We start from the raw sequence: 15,572 nt of genomic DNA, 5'->3' as shown, positions 1-15,572 counted from the left end.
TGGATTTGTCCCCAAGTCAGACTGTGCCTGAAATGACTGCGTGGCCTTTGGAGCCGCTGGTGTGCTAGAAAACTGGCTGTTCATGTTTGGTGCCAAAACCGTACTCCAGCACACTGCTCTGGGTCTCCAACGCTGGCTGGAGGATGAGGGTAATGGCAGGGATATTAGCCTTCAGTTATCCTTCCGCTCAGTCCCTGAACAGAGGTTGAAAAATCAATGTCACAAGCCACAGTTGGAGCAGGGCTGGGCGGACTCTCCGAACTGAAGCATAGTTTTGGTCTAGGAATCATCTAACAGCGTCTTGCAAAACTTCCAGGATTTCATGGGCTGGACTCGAACAGAAATGCCACAGGCAGCGCTGCCAACCCCAAGCATTCAAATATCATGAGTCAGGCCCCCCTCCAACTCTTCCAAGTCTTCTTTCCGGGATTTTTTCTTGAACTGTGAGGTTAAACTTCGTTCATATTTTCCAGGTTCCTCCGCTCCTCTTCTCCCCCACCTTTTAGGAGGGCTAGAAACTTAACAGTTTTTTGGGTGAGAGGGTGTTTCTAAATGGAAGAGGAGATGAGATGCTCCAAATCCCTGGAGCAGGGCCCTAAGTAACGTTGTTATATGACTTATGATAAATTTGGGCGATTTGGCAGCGCTTCAGTCTGGCTCCTTATTTAATTGCCTGCAGATCCTGCCTTGTCATTAACACAAGAGGTCACTGGCAGGAGTTCTGTGATTTGTGGACGCATACTTAGCTTATAAAAACACCCCTGTCTTTGCCTCCGAGCGAGCCCTCCTTGTTCATCCAGCTGTTACAGCTGTTCTCCCCCAGCCTGAGCTCCTTCAGCTGACTCTGCTCTTCCTTTCCTTTGCTAGGTGCCTTATGCAATGCCTCTGCTCAAGCACACGTTTGGCCAGCTACATGCTCACTGCAGCAGCAACCCGGTATCCTAAATGCTCATTAAAATTGGTATATTTTAATAAATGCGGTCCAGGATATGTTTCTTCCCCTGAAGCCTTCAGGGGAGAGGAAGCAGAGAGGAAGACAAGTGAGAGGAGCCCAAGGAGTATCCAGCAAGTTCTTCGAGCAAAGAAAGAGAACTTGCTTCTGCCACGATGCAGCACATGTGCATCAAACAGTGCATGTGGGTCTACTGAATCCTGCAGCATCTCTCAGCTGCATGAAATGCACCATGCTTGCAGCTGGGGGATCTCCAGCCTGCATTCGTAACACGGACTTTAAAACCAGCTTCATCCCAGGGATGTTTAACTCTCCTTTTATGGAACTTGATGAGAAAGATTTGTAACTCCTCGTGGAAGACGAAAAAAATGTTCTGGTCATCCTCAGGCTTCCCTGAAGATCAGGGTTTGGGGCTGAAGATTTCCTCAAAACCACGGGTTGCTCCTTATGACTTGCTCTAAGCCCTATATGAGTCTTTTTACCTGCAAATACTTACTACCTGCTGATAACTCAACAGGAAAATGTTACTCCGAAGGGACAGAACTTGGGTAAACAGCATTTAGCACTATTCTTTCCTTATTCCTGGATTATTGAAGGGCTGACTTGCAACTACCATGGGCTATTGTAGGTAATCCTAGTACTCCCCGTCCTGCTCTGCTCTGAAAACGGTTGGTGAGACCATGATGTTGCGAGCAGCGTTGCATGCTTGGCTGTCACAGCTTGCAGGATCCAAAGGGTCTGCAGGGTCCAGGATGCTGGACCACGTTCCTGAAAGGACGGTTTGTTGGGCTGCAGCAGCAGGAGAGTGCTGTCTGTGATGGGTTTGGTGCCTGGCAGAGGGATGGATGGCTGCAGACTGGCAGTCTCTGGCACCCCTGTGTGGCCACCTGCACAATCACAGCCCGGGGGGGGACCTCAGCCTTCCCTGGGGAGCAGCTCCCTGGCAAGCGGAGAAGACAGGGAAGCATTTCTGAAGGGTCTAGAAGGGAGGTTAAATCCTGTCTGTCGAGCCAACAAGTCCTTGTGAAGGATGGGAGCCCTCTTGTCCTCCGTGCAGGGCCAGGAGGTCCTTACGGACGTGGGCACCTGGAGCAAAGCGTTAAGGAAGGGACCAGGCTTTTGGGATTCAGTGCCTGGGTGCGAGCCTGGCTGCTGCGTTCCTACAGCTGGGGCAGGGGAGCAAGAAAATGAGCCTTTTTTTTACACTGATCGACTGCTATCGGTGGAGATATAAACTCTATCTACACGGAGAGCTTATGGTGATAGCTGCAATCTGAATTAAATAGCAGCAAGCTGGTGTTATAAGGCTGTGGATGGTGCAGCAGCGATGCTGTTAGCTGGGTTTAACCCTCCTGTCCATCCCCCCAAATTATTTCCTGGGTAAAACAGCTGAGAAACCAAAAATAACCAAAAATACAACTCTAGTGCTGCAAGCTGGCTGCCCACGGCCAGGCCGGCATCAGGAAGCACAGCCAGGCACTGCGGGTGGGAAGCTCTGCAGAGGGCTGAGACCCCCACTCCTATCCAAGGTCAGGGGGTCCTTGAGGCCTTCCAGTCCCCTTCCAGTCCCCCCCCATCACTGGATCCCAGCAGGCGAGCGATGGCCTGCTCCCATGGTGCCTGGCTCGGAGGCAGCGTGCTCCAGCACGGTGCTCCAGCAAGGTGCCCTGAGAAACGGGGAGCTCCTTCCACCCTCGTTCACCTGGCCTCCAGCTTATCCTGCTGCGTAACCCAGCCCTCTCACTACATTTGCTCCCCAAGCTACTCCTTAATTTAATTCCCATTCCTAGGGAACTCAGGAAAAGTGGATTTTCCCCAACCCCATTTCCTACCCCTCTTTGTGCCTCTTGGGAGAGGTGGGGAAGCACTCGGAGGGGTTCGACCCACCATGCAAAGGTGTCAGGGTTGGAAGCAGGACTTAGATTTCTTGCCTCTGGACAAGTGCTGACCATAGCCAGGGGCAGGGCTGGCCCTAGCAAACATCGGTCCCTCCTGGGCCACGTGCAGGGACACGGTGGGCACGTGCCACGTGTGGGCAGCAGGTCTCTGCGTGCGTAGGGGGGTCCCTGGTGCAGCCGTGTTCAGGCAGGTGATGGGCAGGAGCAAGAAGAGCCTGGAAGGGCTCTTCTCCAAATGGTGGAGAATGTAGATAAGAGTCCCTGGGCTTAGGGCAGGACCCAGGGCCTTGGCTCAGATGCATTTGGAGAAAAAGATGGCAGTGGGCTCAGTGTCACGTCAGTGCCACCAAATGCTTTCCTCAGTGTGGCACCATGGCCATTGAGAGGGCATCTGGGCCAAGCGGAGCAGCCTGTGCACCACCCACCCCGTCAGCACCCAGCAGACCGCCAGCCGGTGCTGAGCAAGCTTCATCAGTCACGGGCAGAGGCAAGGTCCTGATCTTAAAATCAAAGGCCCTCGTGCTTTTGGGTTGCTGGGTGGATGCACAGGAACCCAGGAGAGATCTCCTAGGCCAGATCCTTCCCAGTACAGAAGTGCATCGCTGGGACATGGCCAGCTGCTCCGACAGGGAAGCAGCCAGCTCTGCGTAGACACAGCCCTGGACTTCTCCTGTGTGTGGAAGAACTTCCTAGTGTGCCACCAGACCTTCAATGCCTGAGTCCAGTTCTTAGCTCGCTGGCAGAGTTCTGTACTTTAAAATTGTCATTATTTGAAATAAGCCCCAATTACCTCTCGCAGCACTTTCCCCAGTGCAAATGATGTTCAGGGCAGTGGAACAGGTCTCAAGCTGTGCCCATGAAGTCTTAAGACTGAGAGCAGAGAACATACAGTCACATATGGGTGTGGAGATGGCCTCTGGAGAATAAAATACTCATTACTTCCAGGGGAAGAACAAGACAGCATCCAAAGGAGGTTAAAGAGCAAGTTAAAACACACTTTAAAGTATCTTCTTGCAAAGATGCAGCTATGGGACTTGCTGCTGCAGGTTGTCTCTGCCTTTTCATCTCCAATTCTGGCTTCAGGAAGGCCCTGAGCTGTATTCCTGGAGGAAGGGGTGGTTAGAAGAAATGGAGTTGGGAGCTGCATCCAATTCACACCTTTAACTCCTGCCTGCTGGAAGCTAGGTCACTCTTACCGTGCTGTTCCTGGCAGCGTTTCCCCAAGCAGTCTCCATCCCTAAAGGGTTAGGAGATGATACCTGTCCCCATGGCGGGGGCAGAGCTTGCTTTACCACCCTGAGCTCTGCAGCCTGTTGCAGCCAGGCTGACACCAGGTCTGGCGTGGGTCTGACCACAGTTACACTTGGAGGGATCTCATAAGGATGTCTTCAGCCTCAGGATGCCTTTGGGCAGGGGAAACAACCCCCAAACTGCTCTAGGTGGGAGCGTTCAGCTCGGGACCCTGCCTGGGCACTGAAATCTCCCTCGTGAACATCTCTGCAGTGACGGGAGCACCCTCAGCAGCTGGCAAACTGCAAACTGCAACCCAGCCGACAAACGCGCATGGTAGCTGGGATGGGAGCAGGTCTTATGGGCTTCCCTGGTGACCCCGTCTCCATCACCAGCCAATGCTTTTTCCCTCCTTTCCCAAACTTTTCCCCGAAGTAAGAGCTACCTGATAAAGCTCAAACCAAGGAATCTTAAAACCTTCCTCTGATCCTATATGATCCCTGCCAGGATGGTCTGACACCGAGGTGGCAAAGGGACCCGCTTGCTTGTCACAGCCGTGGGGCCCTGCGGTGGGTCACTGGGGGAAGGGACATCCTCGGGGATGGCTGGTAATTCTCCGTCCCTCCTCGCTGGCTCCAAGGCGCGAGGGAAAAACTTCATCTTGTGCAAGACCGTGGGCAGGGAGGGACGGGTGACCTGAAGAAAGGGCTGCAAGAGCAGAAGATTTCATGCATCTGGTTTGAGAGCAGGACAGTTCCTGAGCCCAAGGGGCTGCGGGCAGCCGGGGAAGGCGGTGGATAACGAAATGCAATGAGACAGCCTGTCCCAGATGGTCCCTCACGGCAGCTCGTGGGGCGGTCGCTGGCCTTCCCGTGGCCGGGGTCGAAAGCACAGCAAGATGCCTCCTGTCCTCCTCCTGGGATGTGGCTTTTCGGGCTCCCCCGGTGCTCTGGGGGTGGAGGAGATGTGGTGGGTGGGACCTGCAGCGTGCGAGGGCTTACACCCACCTTAGCAGCTCGTGGACGTGGTCCTTCTCCGCAGACCCACCTGCTGAGCTCCCATCCCCACCGCCCTCAGCACCCCTCCTGCTCTCATCCCTTCCCGTGGGATGCTCCGTAACACTGCCGGGCCCCTCTGCGCCATCCCCCGTGGCGCTGTAGGGGAGAGTTTGGGAGATGCCCCGCGTGGGCCGAGGTGGGAAGGGCTCCCCCGGGTCCTCTCGCCGCAAGCGGTGGCGGTGGGTGCGCAGGCGGGGCGGCAGGCGAGGCCCCCCCGGCCCCACGTGCCCTGTGCGAGACCTGGCTGGTGGGGCGGGTCGGATGCCGGGGGAGCCGGCAGGGGTGCAGGAGGGGTTCAGGGGGTGCAGGAGGGGTTCAGGTGGGTGCAGGCAGGGGTTCAGTGGGGGTGCAGGAGGGGTTCAGGTGGGTGCAGGCAGGGGTTCAGTGGGGGTGCAGGAGGGGTTCAGGTGGGTGCAGGCAGGGGTTCAGTGGGGGTGCAGGAGGGGTTCAGGTGGGTGCAGGCAGGGGTTCAGGGGGGTGCAGGAGGGGTTCAGCGGGGTGCAGGCAGGGGTTCGGGGGGGTGCCAGCAGGGGCTCGGGGGGGTGCAGGCAGGGGTTCAGGTGGGTGCAGGAGGGGTTCGGGGGGGTGCAGGCAGGGGTTCAGGGGGGTGCAGGAGGGGTTCAGGGAGGTGCAGGCAGGGGTTCGGGGGGGTGCAGGCAGGGGTTCAGGGGGGTGCAGGAGGGGTTCAGGGGGGTGCAGGCAGGGGTTCAGGGGGGTGCAGGTAGGGGTTCGGGGGGTGCAGACAGGGGTTCAGGGGGGTGCAGGAGGGGCTCGGGGGGGTGCAGGCAGGGGTTCGGGGGGTGCAGGAGGGGTTCAGGTGGGTGCAGGTAGGGGTTCAGGGGGGTGCAGGAGGGGTTCAGGGGGGTGCAGGCAGGGGTTCAGAGGGGTGCAGGAGGGGTTCAGGAAGGTGCAGGCAGGGGTTCAGGGGGGTGCAGGAGGGGTTCAGAGGGGTGCAGGCAGGGGTTCGGGGGGGTGCAGGCAGGGGTTCAGGGGGGTGCAGGCAGGGGTTCGGGGGGGTGCAGGCAGGCGTTCAGGGGGGTGCAGGTAGGGGTTCAGGGGGGTGCAGGCAGGGGTTCAGGGGGGTGCAGGAGGGGTTCAGGGGGGTGCAGGCAGGGGTTCAGGGGGGTGCAGGAGGGGCTCGGGGGGGTGCAGGCAGGGGTTCAGGAGGGTGCAGGAGGGGTTCAGGGGGGTGCAGGTAGGGGTTCAGGGGGGTACAGGAGGGGTTCAGGAGGGTGCAGGATGGGTTCAGGGGGGTACAGGAGGGGTTCAGGTGGGTGCAGGAGGGGTTCAGGGGGGTGCAGGCAGGTGTTCAGGGGGGTGCAGGAGGGGTTCAGGAGGGTGCAGGAGGGGTTCAGGGGGGTGCAGGCAGGTGTTCAGGGGGGTGCAGGAGGGGTTCAGGAGGGTGCAGGAGGGGTTCAGGGGGGTACAGGAGGGGTTCAGGAGGGTGCAGGCAGGGGTTCGGGGGGTGCAGGAGAGGTTTAGGAGGGTGCGGGCAGAGGAGCTGCCCGCAGTCCGCGTCCGCCGCCACCAGGGGGCGCCGCAGCGTCACCGCCGGTTCCGCGAGGGGCGGGGCGGGGCGGGGGGCGGCAGCGCCGGGAGGCGGCGGAGGGGGGGGCCGGGGTGGGGGATATCGGGATGGGGGATATCGGGATGGGGGATATCGGGATGAGGGTACTGGGATGGGAGCACCGCGATGGGAGCACTGGGATGTGGGATATCGGGATGGGAGATATCGGGATGGGGGAGGGCGGCACCGGGATGAGGACCAGCGTGGGATGGGTACCAGGATGCGGGAGGGTACCGGGGTGGAATCGCACCGGGATGCAGGGACACTGGGATGGGGTGTACCAGGATGGGGGAGCACCAGGGTGGGGGAAGATACTGGGATGCAAGTGCACCGGGATGCAGGAACACTGGGATGGGGGGGATTACAGAGTGCGTGCAACGAGAGTCCTGGGCGATAAAGCTTCAGTGCCAGGCGTAGATAGATGCCCATGGGGACTTTGAGCAAGATGCTGGAGGCTGCTGAGCGTTGGGAGCTCTCAAGTCCCGTTAGATCTAAGATGGATCTAAAATATTTGCTGTGAGTGAAGTGTTCAGGTTGCCTTAGAAAGGATCGATGTCTCTTCAGGTTCGCTCGTGGTGGAGCTGGGATGGGTTTAGCTGCGTTCGCTTGGGATTTAGCAACGGCAAATTTTTCTGTATCTCCTTGAGTTGTCATTGACCTTGGCCATGGGCACCAAGGCCCACACAGCAGTATCGTGATAGGTTGTGTCTCACCATGCTTTGCTGGTAGCTGTGCCAGCTGCTGCTCCGGGCTGTGCCAGCTCAGCCCTGGCTTGGCTCCAGGGTCCTTCCCAGCCATTTCAGCTCCTGTCCTCGACCGTGATGTAGTGCTCAGCTCCCAGCGTGGCATGGAGATACAAAAATGCAGCTGTTTCTCACCGTAATGTGCTGTTCACCAACATCTTCTGAAGTTCTCGGGGAGGGGAGCATGAAGGCACTGACTTGAGAAATTAATGAGCAGGCAAAGGAATTCAAGAGGGAGGGCTTGGTCTCCAGGGGGGAACCATACGGTGCAGGAGAAGGGATGGGTGGAAATGGCCACCGATGCTGGGGAAAGATGCCCCGGGAGGCTCCTGCAGCTCCGCACCGAAGAAAACCCACTAATAAGGTATTAGAGATAGCTCTTCCCTCAGCAGGTTGAAGACATGTCATGACTCTTAACAGTCTCAGTCGGTTGGCAAGGCACAGACAGATGCAAAACCATGGATTTAATTGTTGCATGAAGATGAAGCAACCCTGGTTTCAGGATAATGTTCTAGACTGGGATGGAAATACAGCACCGTAAATACAGATGTGTTGAGTCTTAAATATAAGATGCGGTTTGGCACGCTAGGATCTTTCCCAAAAAAAAAAACTATTTCAGGCGGAAGTTAAGTATTTAGCTTAATATCCATTTGTCTGGTTTAAATTGTATCTGTTGTGACAGCGGAGCGTCACAATTTTGCTGTGGAAGGTCACGATTTTGCTGTGGAAATTGGTGCAGAAGGCTGGACCTGAGCTGGCTCAGCCCCGGGGCAGGGTTTGAAGCACCCAGGTCTGACGGAGGTGGCTTCCTTAGCAGACAGAGAGAACATGTTCCTGCCTTCAGTAAGGAAACAAATTGAGAAAAAGCAGGAAAGCACAACATTGGTTTTAATTCAAGACTGAGAGGGTCGAGCATGAGATCTGCTTGTTCTGAATTCCCAAAGGACGTGATCATTCAAGATCATTCAAAGAAGAGATCATTCAAGTCAGAATAGTAGTTAATGGCAAACTTTCCTGAAGGCATCAGTTTGGTGGTGATCTTTTTTTCTTATATCTAGCTTATGCATTAAATATTATCTCATATATAGATATATTCTACATTTAATTGCATTTTTAATCCCATCTTCTGTTCAAGGACAGACTCATGGAGAAGCATGGACTTTTTACTTAAAATAAAATAGGCTGCTTCCCACTCTTTTACCTACTCAGTGTTAAGAATATTGAAGCTTGTTTTTTCTATTTTTCCCTTTCCCGATTTTCTACCCCCCTAACTTGTAGGTAGGGTAAACAACAAACCTTGGGCTTTGGGCTTGATCTGACCGTAAAGCGTTTGGAAACGACTGTGCAATAGTGCTGCTGTTAACACAGTCGGGGGGTTCGGGCATTTGGGATGTGAAAGGATTCAGCTGACTTAGTGTGTCTCAAATCCTAAAGCTTGATGAGGTCAAAGGGGCAGGGAGCTTCATGGCAGGCAAACAACAGAGGAGGTTCGCAGGCATCTAATCGTCTCCCGGGTCTCTGCGGGGAGAGGCTCCTTCCTGCCGAAGGAGGAGCCTGCTTCTCTCCACCGACCCCCGCGTGGACCCGGGATGCCCAAATTAGAGCTTGGGCATCTCCTAAGGAAGGTTTCTCACCCTGCCCAAGGCTGGTGGTGTGCAGGGATGGGTTTGGCACCTATAACATTGAGACTTCTTTCCTCCCTCCATCGCTGAGTGCAGAAAGGATGAGTGGTGGAGGCAGGAGGAAAAGCAGGGGGGCTGCGATAGGTGAGGGTGGAGAGGGAAAGCGCACACCTCAGTGTGGATTGAGCATCACTTTCCAATGTTTCCTCGGTTTATGGTGTGCCCAGACATCTGTTTTGGGCTTGTACCGTTTGATTATGTTTTACAAACCGAGGTGGTTTAGAGCTGGTTCAGCTGCAAGAACACAGGTATCCACCTGGGATGCTCTGAGGTCTCCCAGCTCCCCCACCGATGGTCCAGGAGGGTATTGGAGGTCCTGTGTCACCCATGTGCCCAGGCAGATGTCTTAGGGTGTCTCAGCTGGCGTAAGACACCTGTGTTGGGGCACTTAAATAGAGCCCTTTCTATTTGTTACGCTGACTTGCAAAATAATACAAAACAAACCCTCTTTTTTTCCAAAATGAGACTTATCTCCCTGCCCTCCCAAATCCAAAAGATGTCCTGATGTCCACTCCGCGCTTCGCCGCTGTTAGTGACTTCAGTCAGACAGAGGATGGGTATGGATGGGAACAACACCTGTGTGAGAAAAGGGTGCCAGAAAGGGATGCGGTACTGTACGTTACTGCACGGCCGGGGATGCTGAGGGTGAGGGTCTCTAAGAGATACGGTCTAAGGGTCTAAGAGAAATGGTGGAATAGAAATGGTCTAATAAATTGTGTGTTTCAGTAGCATTCACGGAGAAATGTGGCTCCAGGTTAGTTTTTTGAACACCCGGGTGAACGCACCAAGAATTGTATTTCTGCCTGGGTGTCCTCAGGCCGGACGGCGAACGGCAATAACCCATGTCAGCAAACACCTCCATCTCACCAGCAGTAAAAGTCCAAGGCTGGAACGAGCCGTGCTCTACAGCCACAGGGGAACAAGACAACTCCTCTCCTCTCCGTGCTTGTTCAGGACCTGACTCAGGTTGCTCGGGGGCTTGGCTGCTGCCGGCAAAGGCTCAGATGTGGGAAAAGGGCTGGGAAGAAGAAGCTACTGGTGTGTCAGGGTCACGGTGGTGAGAATCTATTCTCATTTTGTCGCGAGCATTCCTATAATTTGTTCTCCGTGTGACCAACTATTGCCTGAAACCTATAGCAAGCCAACGAAATATCAGCTGCTGCGGTCGATGGCTTCGGGGCAGAAACCCAGCTCTGTTTGACTACGCTTTATGTAAACTTCGCTGCCACCTCTCACCTGCCGTGAACTGCAACAGGAGCCCAGGGCGGCGGTTTCAAAGGCTGACGCCTGCTTTGTCTGCGTCGGCGTTCAAAGCCGGAGCTGCCGTTGGATGCGGTGTTAGATGTGGTGCTGCTGGGACAGGAGAGGCAGCCAATTCCCCGCTCTTGTCTGAAATAGGTTCTGATGTTAAGAGGAGGGAAGGGGATGGGGAAAGACGGGGCTGTGGCTCTGGAGGAAACGTGCTTGACGTGGAGCTAGTTAAGGAGTGCGGTGGGACCGAGAAGGAGCTGCTGAGTCTGGTCCTTGGTGGAGATATTGTGCCCCCAGGACCTTTGCTGCTCTGAGATGTCCTCCCACAATTCCCATACACTATGGGGAATTACATATTCCCATTATTATGGGGAAGACTATATTCCCATATATTATGTGGATGTGGTTTATCAACGCCTCTGCCAAACCCTCTGACCCCACGGGAGTCAGGCAGCAGAAGGCAAAAGCATGCACGAACAATAATTTAATGCTGAAGATGGGAAACAGAAATCTCCTTATATATGTTGGAAGTATCTCAGCTACTTGGGGCCATCAGATATGTTATCTGATCTTCAGGCTTGCAGCACTGTGAGGGATGTTGGTACTCCCAGTGCCTGAGATCTGGTTGATGGATAAATTCTTTGCAAAGAGCCCATTTAATGCAAAAAACCTCAAATCTATTAAAAAACAAATCTCTTGTCTCTCCAGATAGTCTTATTTTCCTTCAAGCTTTTTCTCCCCAGTGCCCTCAGTCGGCCGGTGCTCTCACAGGGTGGTCACAGCCAGGGATGCCACAAGGTTTGACACTTCCCTTTGCATCCAAATAACTTATCCGGGATTTCCGAGGCGATGTCTGCATATGGATATTTCCCAAGGCGAGCAGGAATAGACTTGCTGAGCTCAAGGCCAGGAGGGACGGTCTCCTCTGATGCCCTCTCTTACGCAGCCCAAAGGACCGCACCCAGTAATCCCTGTACAACGTCCACCATTTCGTTTAAGCCCTAGCACGCTATTTTAGAAGCCTCTATTAAATACACACACAAAAAAAGAAACAACTTTGATTAAAGACTCCAGCTGATGAGGAATCCACCACAGCCCCAGGTCCCACACCCTTAATTACTTTTGCTGTTAAATGCTTGCAACTAAATTTGTCCATCTTTCATGTCCTGCCACGCATCCCTGTATTTCTTGATCATTTCTCGACAATTATAATCGCTGTGTCCTGGAGAGAACGAGTAGAAGGAGCTGTCCTTGTAGCAAAGTTCAGGGCTGTCTTTGTAGCAAAGTTCAACCCTTTCTGAAGTCCAATCCCTCGTAGGAGAACACGTCACTTGGGAGAGGTGACCAGGCTCTTCTTTTCTTTAAAACTGGAGAAAATAATTTCCCATCACCTTGCTCTCCTGTGATTTGTAGCGCGACTCTGGCAATATTTCATGCCTTTTCCAACAACTTGCTAGAATCCAGAAATGGATCAAATATATGATTAAGAAAGGATTTTACGTGGTGCGATTGCCGAGCGTCCCATAAACGCTCAGAACTTGGGCAGGAGAGAAGTTGAGCAAGATGATCGTTGTAGGTTCCTTCCAACTGAACTGTTCTCTTCTAGAACCCAAAATTTCATGCTTTTCCAGAAGATGCTGAGGATTTTGAGGTGCTTGGCTTTGCAATATTCTGCTTCTCCAAATGGCTAGAAATGCCTTGCAAACTTCCCAGACCTCTAATCAATAAGGTTTTTCTCAGCTCCAGGATCTGAAAGATGCTAACCGAGGTTTGAGTCTACCATTGCTATAACTGTCTGCACTTCAGCCCGTGTGAACGAAGCCCAGCTGGGGAACGTGGGTTTGTTATACAGAAATTAAACATTATCTGCTGGAAATTATATTATCTGGAGTCCAAAAGCAGGTCTTTCATGATTACTTTCCTTTCAAGAAAGCAGTTTCTCTCTGTGGAGTGCACTTAATTGTGTTGCTAGCCCTTTTTAATTAGGATAATTTAGAAATTAAGTTAAATTAAACATTTTATTTCAGCCGTAGAAGAAGAGGGGACACTGGAATAACTGCTGACTGAAGGGCTAAGCCTGTTCATTCTTGGTCTAGCTCCAAAGACCTGCTAATATTTATTCACAGGAGCGAAGCTAAGGAGAGAGAAACTCAGCATCTTCCCAGATTTTACTGTCACTTCTGCAACAAAAAATTTCCTCACTCAACGAAGGGAGGAAACATAGGAAAACATCTCCTTGTGTCCCACCCCTGGGGAAAACTGTCCAGTCCTTGTACACAGGAAAGCCAGGGTGCTGTGGGACCATCCCTGCTGGGTTGGAGAACCATCGTGCTATAGTGACATACTAGAAAAGCAACTTTATTTTACAGCCAAAGCTCTGAAAGCTTCTTTAGAGCATTTGGGTGACCTTTTAGGAAAAAGCATGGGCAGTTTGAGAGCCTGTAGCAAACCGGGGTGCGGTGGTCAGTGCTCCAACCCATGCATGCACGTCCCCCCACGAGGGATGTCCCGGAGAAACACGTCCTTCTCAGCAAGTAGGAGCTGGCTTCTTGTCTAAACTGGGAAACCCAATAAAATATGTAGCAACTGTGTGAGTCCATATATCCTAAAGACAGCTGTGGATACGATTCGATTTGCGGCTTTCTTATGGCAGTGGTCCTTCAGCTGTCTTTTTCTTACCAGAAACCTGGGAAATAGGCAACTCGGAGGTGCTGGTGATGGAGGGAGAGGCAGGAGAGGGGAGAAGGGATGTGTGCGTTCTCCTTGGGCATGAATTTCAAGGGTGAGAAAGCCTTCGGGTTGATGGATTTGCCATCAGGAATCTGGAGCTCAGCCGTTGTCCTTGGCCGACGGGGGGAGGTTGATGAGGAAGGGGTAGCAGGAGATGAAGGCTCCTGGTGATCCTCATGTTCCTGGGAAGCCCCAGCTCAGCATCCTGGAAGCCATCGCCCTGGCACAGAGCTCCTCCTGTCTCCTCCAGTCAGCAGAACGGGATGGTTTGAGGAGATTTTGGGTAAAACCACCTGATTTAGCTAAAGCGCGATATGTTTATGAACTGCTGAGGCTCTGGGGCAAAAGCCACCCACCACCCCGGCGATGCGGGGAGCCCCAGGTACTGATTTTTAATGGCTGTTTTGAATGCCTCAGTTTCCCTTCTGGGTGTTAGTCACGGCGTGGGGTCAAATGAGGCTTTTGGGGGAAGAGCTAGGAAAAAAAAAGATGGCAAATAAGTAGAACTTTTGCTCTCAAACAGCCAAATCTTTAACCAGTGCCTACCCTAGAGGGGATAACGAACTTCTGGTGAGCGGGTCAGCAGGTACCTTCACGTTGTTGGTTACTCGGCAGCTGCAAATTTCCATCTCATGCGTACGTGATATCCTCTGTGTACATATGAGGATGTCTATAGCATGTATATGTTTCTGTCCCAGCGTGGTTAATACAAATCTGCCCTGCTCTGATTCCTGAAGGCCACAGCATGATGAAATACCTGCCGTACGCCCGGCGTGCTTGTCGTTTGATACTGTTATCTCTTTTTTTCCCCCTATCAAAAGCAGAAGCATGTCAAGCCCTTTTCTTCTAACACCTTTTGCAGCGAGCAGGGAATAAAAATATTTCCCTTTCCTCTCCAGTCACCTTACTGGGAAGGCAAAGGGGTCTAAACTGGGGTACCAGCCCTCGGCAGCTGCTGGAGAAGGGAGGGGAGAACTTCAGCCGGGCGTATTTTTACCAAAGCGATGTGATAAGAAGCAAAGCCTGCGTGCAGATAAGTTTGTTTATTTTATTAGCAGACCAAGGATAAATCCTGGGCTCTCGTCATTGCTCAGCCTGACCTGCTGGAGTGTTGCCTTGTCCGGAGTAGGGTTTTATTATGTGGTTAAGGACTATCATTTCATGGTGTGGAGATGCCCGGTGGGAAAAAGAAGATGAAAGACTCAGGTGCTCTGAGATATCCTTGGTGGAGGTAGGTGTGTAAGTCCTTCCCCTCGAAGGAACGGAGTCTGGGCGACGCTGATGGTTTCTTCCTTGCACATAATATACAAACTATACTTATTTGACAAAAAATATGCTTATTTTCCAAGCTCAGCCAAGCATGATCCCATCTTAAATGGTGCTGGAGTGATGTTTGCTGCCAACCCTCCTTCCTGTTTGTGGTGGCTCCGCTGGTGGGTGGAGATGAGAGAGGATTTTGGGGGAGAGGGAGGATGTCCATACCAGCAGGTGAGTCAGGGCCAGGAAAGGCACCATTAGAAGATGCGTGGGAGATAACAGCGAGAGCAGGAAGGTGACTGCAGAGGATGTGGGCTCTCAGGAGCAGGAGAAGCAAGAAGTTGGGCTGCTGGTGGGAGTAGGTGTGTGGTGAAAACCTCCTTGGTGGGCTCTGTGCTCTTCCCCACCAGATCCTGGAGTAACCCAAGGTCAGGCACGGAAGCTGCCACCACCCTGAAGGAGATGAGGCACAAGACTGTAACACCCTGAGACACTTCTCCTTTTCCCAAAGAGGAAAATTTCCTCCTAGGAAATCCTGAGGACCAGAGACAGATGTTCAAAGAGTCCTTCTCAGTCCTTACTAACCCGGCGCTGCTGGCAGCTCTACAAACACTGCTGGTGATTTACACCTGGTGAAAGCTGACTCACAAAGTACTTTACCAACAGGGTAAGTAGAGCTGTACCCATTTCAGGGGAGGAAAACTGAAGCCGAGAACTGAAGGCTTTCATCTATCGTCACCAGTGGCAGAGCCCAGGTCATCCAAGCCCATTGAGTCATGCTGCCTTCCACCCCTCCCCAGGCAAGGGTTGGGCTACCAGCCCCACGGCGGTACCTGCCCTGGCTCTGGTAGAGCCAGCTCATATGGTGCAGCCACCACAACTCACTGTGGTGCCCAGCCTTCTCTCTTCAGCCTTGTTTCTAATGAAAAGTCTTCCCAGGACCAGAGTGCTAGATCTCCAGCTTGCCTAAAGCATGGCTTTCCTCCAAAACCATCCTTCATTCCAGGTAGTCTTTTGGGGCTATAGTTTGCTTAAAAGTCAACGGTGTCAATAAAATTGCCTGTATGGAATGTAATACTGAGTGATGAAATGGCCAAGTCATAGATCATAGAATCATTGAACGGTTTGGGTTGGAAGGGACCTTTAAAGGCCATCTAGTCCAACCCCCCTGCCATGGGCAGGGACATCTTCAACTACATCAGGT

Source organism: Calonectris borealis, chromosome W, assembly GCF_964195595.1.
Source record: "Calonectris borealis chromosome W, bCalBor7.hap1.2, whole genome shotgun sequence".
NCBI classification, from domain to species: domain Eukaryota; kingdom Metazoa; phylum Chordata; class Aves; order Procellariiformes; family Procellariidae; genus Calonectris; species Calonectris borealis.
Note: the sequence above shows the minus strand (reverse complement) of the source record.